The following is a 10,627-nucleotide window of genomic DNA, read 5'->3' as shown; positions in this document are numbered from 1 at the left end:
AACTACACATCAATGATATCATGATAAGCAAAAGTAAATTGATAACAGTGTATTAACCGTATTGGAAATTGTAGAAAAATATAAAGAATGATTCAATTGTCATAAGAATTTCAAATTGAAAAAACATTAAAAAATAAAATATTGAAAATTTAAATGATTACAACTTCAATAAAACAATAAATATTATACATTAAATGTTTCTTTAAACAAATATAAAACTAACTATAATGATCATGACAAGGATTGTATAAATAACAGTATGATATTTGAGATTAACTGACAAATATTTAAATACCTGACATAGTTTTGACATTCTAAAAACTAATGATTTAATTTAATACACAAATCTTACAATAAACTAATTGAATGTAAGGACGTCTAGGAAACAGTAACTATTGTCTCTTAAAGTCCATTGTTGATACATCTGGCAAATTTGTCAAATGTTTCTTTTTTGTACTTAATCTATTCCATTGTTCAGCAAATCAATTGTCAAACGTGGTACTGCAATCTACAAAAACAATAACTTTTTAATCTGTGATAAAAAATTAACAAGAGATTAATACTAAACATCACCATAACTATGATTATAACAATATATCCTACCTATAGCCAACAAAACTAAAAAATTTGAAAAAGATAAGGAAAAAGGTTATGTTTATGACGTTATTAATTTAATGAAAAGTATTCTTAAATAGATGTAAACACATGAAAAAATTTAAACTATGAAGCTAGCAATGGCACTGAACTATATATCAATGATATCATGATAAGCAAAAGTAAATTGATAACAGTGTATTAACCGTATTGGAAATTGTAGAAAAATATGAAGAATGATTCAATTGTCATAAGAATTTCAAATTGAAAAAACATTAAAAAATATAATATTGAAAATTTAAATGATTACAACTTCAATTAAACAATAAATATTATACATTAAATGTTTCTTTAAACAAATATAAAACTAACTATAATGATAATGACAAGGATTGTATAAATAACAGTATGATATTTGAGATTAACTGACAAAATTTAAATACCTGACATAGTTTTGACATTCTAAAAACTAATGATTTAATTTAATACACAAATCTTACAATAAACTAATTGAATGTAAGGACGTCTAGGAAACAGTAACTATTGTCTCTTACAAGTCCATTGTTGATACGTCTGGCCAATTTGTCAAATGTTTCTTTTTGTACTCAAATCCATTCCATTGTTCAGCAAATCAATTGTCAAACCTGGTACTGCAATCTACAAAAACAATAACTTTTTAATCTGTGATAAAAAATTAACAATAGATTAATACTAAACATAACCATAACTATGATTATAAGAATGAATCCTACCTATGGCCAACAAAACTTAAAACTTTAAAAAAAAGAAAAGGAAAAAGGTTATGTTTTTGACGTTATTAATTTAATGAAAACTATTCTTAAATAGATGTAAAACACATGAAAAAATTTAAACTATGAAGCTAGTAATTGCACTGAACTACACATCAATGATATCATGATAAGCAAAAGTAAATTGATAACAGTGTATTAACCGTATTGGAAATTGTAGAAAAATATGAAGAATGATTCAATTGTCATAAGAATTTCAAATTGAAAAAACATTAAAAAATATAATATTGAAAATTTAAATGATTACAACTTCAATTAAACAATAAATATTATACATTAAATGTTTCTTTAAACAAATATAAAACTAACTATAATGATAATGACAAGGATTGTATAAATAACAGTATGATATTTGAGATTAACTGACAAATATTTAAATACCTGACATAGTTTTGACATTCTAAAAACTAATGATTTAATTTAATACACAAATCTTACAATAAACTAATTGAATGTAAGGACGTCTAGGAAACAGTAATTATTGTCTCTTACAAGTCCATTGTTGATACGTCTGGCCAATTTGTCAAATGTTTCTTTTTGTACTCAAATCCATTCCATTGTTCAGCAAATCAATTGTCAAACGTGGTACTGCAATCTACAAAAACAATAACTTTTTAATCTGTGATAAAAAATTAACAAGAGATTAATACTAAACATCACCATAACTATGATTATAACAATGTATCCTACCTATAGCCAACAAAACTAAAAAATTTGAAAAAGATAAGGAAAAAGGTTATGTTTATGACGTTATTAATTTAATGAAAAGTATTCTTAAATAGATGTAAACACATGAAAAAATTTAAACTATGAAGCTAGCAATTGCACTGAACTACATATCAATGATATCATGATAAGCAAAAGTAAATTGATAACAGTGTATTAACCGTATTGGAAATTGTAGAAAAATATGAAGAATGATTCAATTGTCATAAGAATTTCAAATTGAAAAAACATTAAAAATATAATATTGAAAATTTAAATGATTACAACTTCAATTAAACAATAAATATTATACATTAAATGTTTCTTTAAACAAATATAAAACTAACTATAATGATAATGACAAGGATTGTATAAATAACAGTATGATATTTGAGATTAACTGACAAATATTTAAATACCTGACATAGTTTTGACATTCTAAAAACTAATGATTTAATTTAATACACAAATCTTACAATAAACTAATTGAATGTAAGGACGTCTAGGAAACAGTAACTATTGTCTCTTAAAGTCCATTGTTGATACGTCTGGCAAATTTGTCAAATGTTTCTTTTTGTACTTCAATCTATTCCATTGTTCAGCAAATCAATTGTCAAACGTGGTACTGCAATCTACAAAAACAATAACTTTTTAATCTGTGATAAATTAACAAGAGATTAATACTAAACATCACCATAACTATGATTATAACAATTATCCTACCTATAGCCAACAAAACTAAAAAATTTGAAAAAGATAAGGAAAAAGGTTATGTTTATGACGTTATTAATTTAATGAAAAGTATTCTTAAATAGATGTAAACACATGAAAAAATTTAAACTATGAAGCTAGCAATTGCACTGAACTACATATCAATGATATCATGATAAGCAAAAGTAAATTGATAACAGTGTATTAACCGTATTGGAAATTGTAGAAAAATATGAAGAATGATTCAATTGTCATATGAATTTCAAATTGAAAAAACATTAAAAAATATAATATTGAAAATTTAAATGATTACAACTTCAATTAAACAATAAATATTATACATTAAATGTTTCTTTAAACAAATATAAAACTAACTATAATGATAATGACAAGGATTGTATAAATAACAGTATGATATTTGAGATTAACTCACAAATATTTAAATACCTGACATAGTTTTGACATTCTAAAAACTAATGATTTAATTTAATACACAAATCTTACAATAAACTAATTGAATGTAAGGACGTCTAGGAAACAGTAACTATTGTCTCTTACAAGTCCATTGTTGATACGTCTGGTCAATTTGTCAAATGTTTCTTTTTGTACTTCAATCCATTCCATTGTTCAGCAAATCAATTGTCAAACGTGGTACTGCAATCTACAAAAACAATAACTTTTTAATCTGTGATAAAAAATTAACAAGAGATTAATACTAAACATCACCATAACTATGATTATAACAATGTATCCTACCTATAGCCAACAAAACTAAAAAATTTGAAAAAGATAAGGAAAAAGGTTATGTTTATGACGTTAGTAATTTAATGAAAAGTATTCTTAAATAGATGTAAACACATGAAAAAATTTAAACTATGAAGCTAGTAATTGCACTGAACTACATATAAATGATATCATGATAAGCAAAAGTAAATTGATAACAGTGTATTAACCGTATTGGAAATTGTAGAAAAATATGAAGATTGAATCAATTGTCATAAAAATTTGAAATTGAAAAAACATTAAAAAATATAATATTGAAAATTTAAATGATTACAACTTCAATTAAACAATAAATTTTATACATTCAATGTTTCTTTAAACAAATACAAAACTAACTATAATGATAATGACAAGGATTGTATAAATACCAGTATGATATTTGAGATTAACTGACACCTATTTAAATACCTGACATAGTTTTGACATTCTAAAAACTAATGATTTAATTTAATACACAAATCTTACAATAAACTAATTGAATGTAAGGACGTCTAGGAAACAGTAACTATTGTCTCTTAAAGTCCATTGTTGATACGTCTGGCAAATTTGTCAAATGTTTCTTTTTGTACTTCAATCTATTCCATTGTTCAGCAAATCAATTGTCAAACGTGGTACTGCAATCTACAAAAACAATAACTTTTTAATCTGTGATAAAAAATTAACAAGAGATTAATACTAAACATCACCATAACTATGATTATAACAATATATCCTACCTATAGCCAACAAAACTAAAAAATTTGAAAAAGATAAGGAAAAAGGTTATGTTTATGACGTTATTAATTTATGAAAAGTATTCTTAAATAGATGTAAACACATGAAAAAATTTAAACTATGAAGCTAGCATTGCACTGAACTACATATCAATGATATCATGATAAGCAAAAGTAAATTGATAACAGTGTATTAATCGTATTGGAAATTGTAGAAAAATATGAAGAAAGAATGATCATTGTCATAAGAATTTCAAATTGAAAAAACATTAAAATAAAATATTGAAAATTTAAATGATTACAACTTCAATAAACAATAAATTTTATACATTAATGTTTCTTTAAACAAATATAAAACTAACTATAATGATCATGACAAGGATTGTATAAATAACAGTATGATATTTGAGATTAACTGACAAATATTTAAATACCTGACATAGTTTTGACATTCTAAAAACTAATGATTTAATTTAATACACAAATCTTACAATAAACTAATTGAATGTAAGGACGTCTAGGAAACAGTAACTATTGTCTCTTAAAGTCCATTGTTGATACGTCTGGCAAATTTGTCAAATGTTTCTTTTTGTACTTCAATCTCATTCCATTGTTCAGCAAATCAATTGTCAAACGTGGTACTGCAATCTACAAAAACAATAACTTTTTAATCTGTGATAAAAAATTAACAAGAGATTAATACTAAACATCACCATAACTATGATTATAACAATATATCCTACCTATAGCCAACAAAACTAAAAAATTTGAAAAAGATAAGGAAAAAGGTTATGTTTATGACGTTATTAATTTAATGAAAAGTATTCTTAAATAGATGTAAACACATGAAAAAATTTAAACTATGAAGCTAGCAATTGCACTGAACTACATATCAATGATATCATGATAAGCAAAAGTAAATTGATAACAGTGTATTAACCGTATTGGAAATTGTAGAAAAATATGAAGAATGATTCAATTGTCATAAGAATTTCAAATTGAAAAAACATTAAAAAATATAATATTGAAAATTTAAATGATTACAACTTCAATTAAACAATAAATATTATACATTAAATGTTTCTTTAAACAAATATAAAACTAACTATAATGATAATGACAAGGATTGTATAAATAACAGTATGATATTTGAGATTAACTGACAAATATTTAAATACCTGACATAGTTTTGACATTCTAAAAACTAATGATTTAATTTAATACACAAATCTTACAATAAACTAATTGAATGTAAGGACGTCTAGGAAACAGTAACTATTGTCTCTTACAAGTCCATTGTTGATACGTCTGGCCAATTTGTCAAATGTTTCTTTTTGTACTTCAATCCATTCCATTGTTCAGCAAATCAATTGTCAAACGTGGTACTGCAATCTACAAAAACAATAACTTTTTAATCTGTGATAAAAAATTAACAAGAGATTAATACTAAACATCACCATAACTATGATTATAACAATGTATCCTACCTATAGCCAACAAAACTAAAAAATTTGAAAAAGATAAGGAAAAAGGTTATGTTTTGACGTTAGTAATTTAATGAAAACTATTCTTAAATAGATGTAAAACACATGAAAAAATTTAAACTATGAAGCTAGTAATTGCACTGAACTACATATAAATGATATCATGATAAGCAAAAGTAAATTGATAACAGTGTATTAACCGTATTGGAAATTGTAGAAAAATATGAAGATTGAATCAATTGTCATAAAAATTTGAAATTGAAAAAACATTAAAAAATATAATATTGAAAATTTAAATGATTACAACTTCAATTAAACAATAAATATTATACATTAAATGTTTCTTTAAACAAATATAAAACTAACTATAATGATAATGACAAGGATTGTATAAATAACAGTATGATATTTGAGATTAACTGACAAATATTTAAATACCTGACATAGTTTTGACATTCTAAAAACTAATGATTTAATTTAATACACAAATCTTACAATAAACTAATTGAATGTAAGGACGTCTAGGAAACAGTAACTATTGTCTCTTACAAGTCCATTGTTGATACGTCTGGCCAATTTGTCAAATGTTTCTTTTTGTACTCAAATCCATTCCATTGTTCAGCAAATCAATTGTCAAACCTGGTACTGCAATCTACAAAAACAATAACTTTTTAATCTGTGATAAAAAATTAACAAGAGATTAATACTAAACATCACCATAACTATGATTATAACAATGTATCCTACCTATAGCCAACAAAACTAAAAAATTTGAAAAAGATAAGGAAAAAGGTTATGTTTATGACGTTAGTAATTTAATGAAAAGTATTCTTAAATAGATGTAAACACATGAAAAAATTTAAACTATGAAGCTAGCAATTGCACTGAACTACATATAAATGATATCATGATAAGCAAAAGTAAATTGATAACAGTGTATTAACCGTATTGGAAATTGTAGAAAAATATGAAGAATGATTCAATTGTCATAAAAATTTGAAATTGAAAAAACATTAAAAAATATAATATTGAAAATTTAAATGATTACAACTTCAATTAAACAATAAATTTTATACATTCAATGTTTCTTTAAACAAATACAAAACTAACTATAATGATAATGACAAGGATTGTATAAATAACAGTATGATATTTGAGATTAACTGACAAATATTTAAATACCTGACATAGTTTTGACATTCTAAAAACTAATGATTTAATTTAATACACAAATCTTACAATAAACTAATTGAATGTAAGGACGTCTAGGAAACAGTAACTATTGTCTCTTAAAGTCCATTGTTGATACGTCTGGCAAATTTGTCAAATGTTTCTTTTTGTACTTCAATCTATTCCATTGTTCAGCAAATCAATTGTCAAACGTGGTACTGCAATCTACAAAAACAATAACTTTTTAATCTGTGATAAAAAATTAACAAGAGATTAATACTAAACATCACCATAACTATGATTATAACAATATATCCTACCTATAGCCAACAAAACTAAAAAATTTGAAAAAGATAAGGAAAAAGGTTATGTTTATGACGTTATTATTTAATGAAAAGTATTCTTAAATAGATGTAAACACATGAAAAAATTTAAACTATGAAGCTAGCAATTGCACTGAACTACATATCAATGATATCATGATAAGCAAAAGTAAATTGATAACAGTGTATTAACCGTATTGGAAATTGTAGAAAAATATGAAGAATGATTCAATTGTCATAAGAATTTCAAATTGAAAAAACATTAAAAAATATAATATTGAAAATTTAAATGATTACAACTTCAATTAAACAATAAATTTTATACATTCAATGTTTCTTTAAACAAATACAAAACTAACTATAATGATAATGACAAGGATTGTATAAATAACAGTATGATATTTGAGATTAACTGACAAATATTTAAATACCTGACATAGTTTTGACATTCTAAAAACTAATGATTTAATTTAATACACAAATCTTACAATAAACTAATTGAATGTAAGGACGTCTAGGAAACAGTAACTATTGTCTCTTAAAGTCCATTGTTGATACGTCTGGCAAATTTGTCAAATGTTTCTTTTTGTACTTCAATCTATTCCATTGTTCAGCAAATCAATTGTCAAACTTGGTACTGCAATCTACAAAAACAATAACTTTTTAATCTGTGATAAAAAATTAACAAGAGATTAATACTAAACATCACCATAACTATGATTATAACAATATATCCTACCTATAGCCAACAAAACTAAAAAATTTGAAAAAGATAAAAAAAGGTTATGTTTATGACGTTATTAATTTAATGAAAAGTATTCTTAAATAGATGTAAACACATGAAAAAATTTAAATTATGAAGCTAGCAATTGCACTGAACTACATATCAAATGATATCATGATAAGCAAAAGTAAATTGATAACAGTGTATTAACCGTATGGAAATTGTAGAAAAATATGAAGAATGATTCAATTGTCATAAGAATTTCAAATTGAAAAAACATTAAAAAATATAATATTGAAAATTTAAATGATTACAACTTCAATTAAACAATAAATATTATACATTAAATGTTTCTTTAAACAAATATAAAACTAACTATAATGATAATGACAAGGATTGTATAAATAACAGTATGATATTTGAGATTAACTGACAATATTTAAATACCTGACATAGTTTTGACATTCTAAAAACTAATGATTTAATTTAATACACAAATCTTACAATAAACTAATTGAATGTAAGGACGTCTAGGAAATAACTATTGTCTCTTACAAGTCCATTGTTGATACGTCTGGCAAATTTGTCAAATGTTTCTTTTTGTACTTCAATCTATTCCATTGTTCAGCAAATCAATTGTCAAACGTGGTACTGCAATCTACAAAAACAATAACTTTTTAATCTGTGATAAAAAATTAACAAGAGATTAATACTAAACATCACCATAACTATGATTATAACAATATATCCTACCTATAGCCAACAAAACTAAAAAATTTGAAAAAGATAAGGAAAAAGGTTATGTTTATGACGTTATTAATTTAATGAAAAGTATTCTTAAATAGATGTAAACACATGAAAAAATTTAAATTATGAAGCTAGCAATTGCACTGAACTACATATCAATGATATCATGATAAGCAAAAGTAAATTGATAACAGTGTATTAACCGTATTGGAAATTGTAGAAAAATATGAAGAATGATTCAATTGTCATAAGAATTTCAAATTGAATAAACATTAAAAAATATAATATTGAAAATTTAAATGATTACAACTTCAATTAAACAATAAATATTATACATTAAATGTTTCTTTAAACAAATATAAAACTAACTATAATGATAATGACAAGGATTGTATAAATAACAGTATGATATTTGAGATTAACTGACAAATATTTAAATACCTGACATAGTTTTGACATTCTAAAAACTAATGATTTAATTTAATACACAAATCTTACAATAAACTAATTGAATGTAAGGACGTCTAGGAAACAGTAACTATTGTCTCTTACAAGTCCATTGTTGATACGTCTGGCAAATTTGTCAAATGTTTCTTTTTGTACTTCAATCTATTCCATTGTTCAGCAAATCAATTGTCAAACGTGGTACTGCAATCTACAAAAACAATAACTTTTTAATCTGTGATGAAAATTAACAAGAGATTAATACTAAACATCACCATAACTATGATTATAACAATATATCCTACCTATAGCCAACAAAACTAAAAAATTTGAAAAAGATAAGGAAAAAGGTTATGTTTATGACGTTATTAATTTAATGAAAAGTATTCTTAAATAGATGTAAACACATGAAAAAATTTAAATTATGAAGCTAGCAATTGCACTGAACTACATATCAATGATATCATGATAAGCAAAAGTAAATTGATAATAGTGTATCCAACGCCACGGTCGTGGCGAGAGCTGAGTAAAAAAAATAAAAGCGGCGGCACGACAGTGTATATTATCTCGAAGCAGGAGTTTCCCATTAAAACCGTGTAAATTTCGGTGTTTTTGTCAGATGAGATAATTAATTATCTACTGAATCAATTTATACCAAGTAAATTGCAAAACATGAGGAAAATCATGCAGATGATCCTTTTGTAAAAATCATAAAAATCGTACAGTTAGAAGTTAAGTAATTAAAGGAAACATGAAACATTTTTAATGAAAAACTATATTGAAATCTGGAATCACGGCGGCCGCTTCTCGCGTTGTCGTGCCGACCGGCCAAATATAAAAAAAATAAAAATAAATAAAATAAAGAAAGATGAAAAAGACGTGTATATAATAATTCTAGAAAAACAAAACTAAAACAATTATAGTCATTATAGATATTATAATATTATTTAGATAAAATTAAAGATAAAAATATAGAAACATTATCATTATTATAATTTGCATTTGCAATGATGATAAAAATTAGTGATATCACAACAAAAACCCTTCGTTAACTTCGTGTAAAAATGGCTAAGTAAAAAAAAAAAAAGATCTTTAACTTTTAAGCACTATAAAGATGTGATATCATGAATTAATGCTAAGTATATTGAATTTAAGTAAACGTATTTTGTTTTGTAATTTATTTACTTGGCGAGGAATTATTTCTTAAAAGAAACAAAGTGTGATGAATAATATAATAAAATGGCGAAGAACTATTACAATATAACTTATTATTATTTAAAACATATTATTATTAATATTTATATACCTACTATTCTAAATAATTCCTCGCCAAGTAAATAAATTATTGAAACAAAATACGTTTACTTAAATTCAATATACTTAGCATTAATTCATGATATCACATCTTTATAGTGCTTAA

At 24.1% G+C, this 10,627-nt stretch overlaps 1 long non-coding RNA gene across 22 annotated transcripts; it reads right to left on the bottom strand.

The window, feature by feature from the left end:
- Positions 1-454: 454 nt before the first annotated feature.
- Positions 455-9,418, bottom strand: LOC126551682 (uncharacterized). 22 transcript variants are annotated; one of them, XR_007605600.1, is made up of 10 exons: positions 9,262-9,399; positions 8,572-8,674; positions 7,039-7,194; positions 6,295-6,451; positions 5,551-5,707; positions 4,068-4,223; positions 2,585-2,740; positions 1,842-1,998; positions 1,095-1,251; positions 465-508 (listed from the first exon to the last, which is right to left on the bottom strand). It is a non-coding gene; the product is annotated as an uncharacterized LOC126551682 (long non-coding RNA). The 22 variants fall into 22 exon arrangements; XR_007605602.1 differs by having other exon boundaries at positions 6,295-6,438; positions 7,182-7,194; XR_007605611.1 differs by having other exon boundaries at positions 9,316-9,342.
- Between the last annotated feature and the right edge of the window lie 1,209 nt (positions 9,419-10,627).

This window comes from Aphis gossypii, chromosome X (assembly GCF_020184175.1).
Source record: "Aphis gossypii isolate Hap1 chromosome X, ASM2018417v2, whole genome shotgun sequence".
Classification (NCBI taxonomy): Eukaryota; Metazoa; Arthropoda; class Insecta; order Hemiptera; family Aphididae; genus Aphis; species Aphis gossypii.
This window is presented reverse-complemented; position numbering and strand designations above follow the sequence as displayed.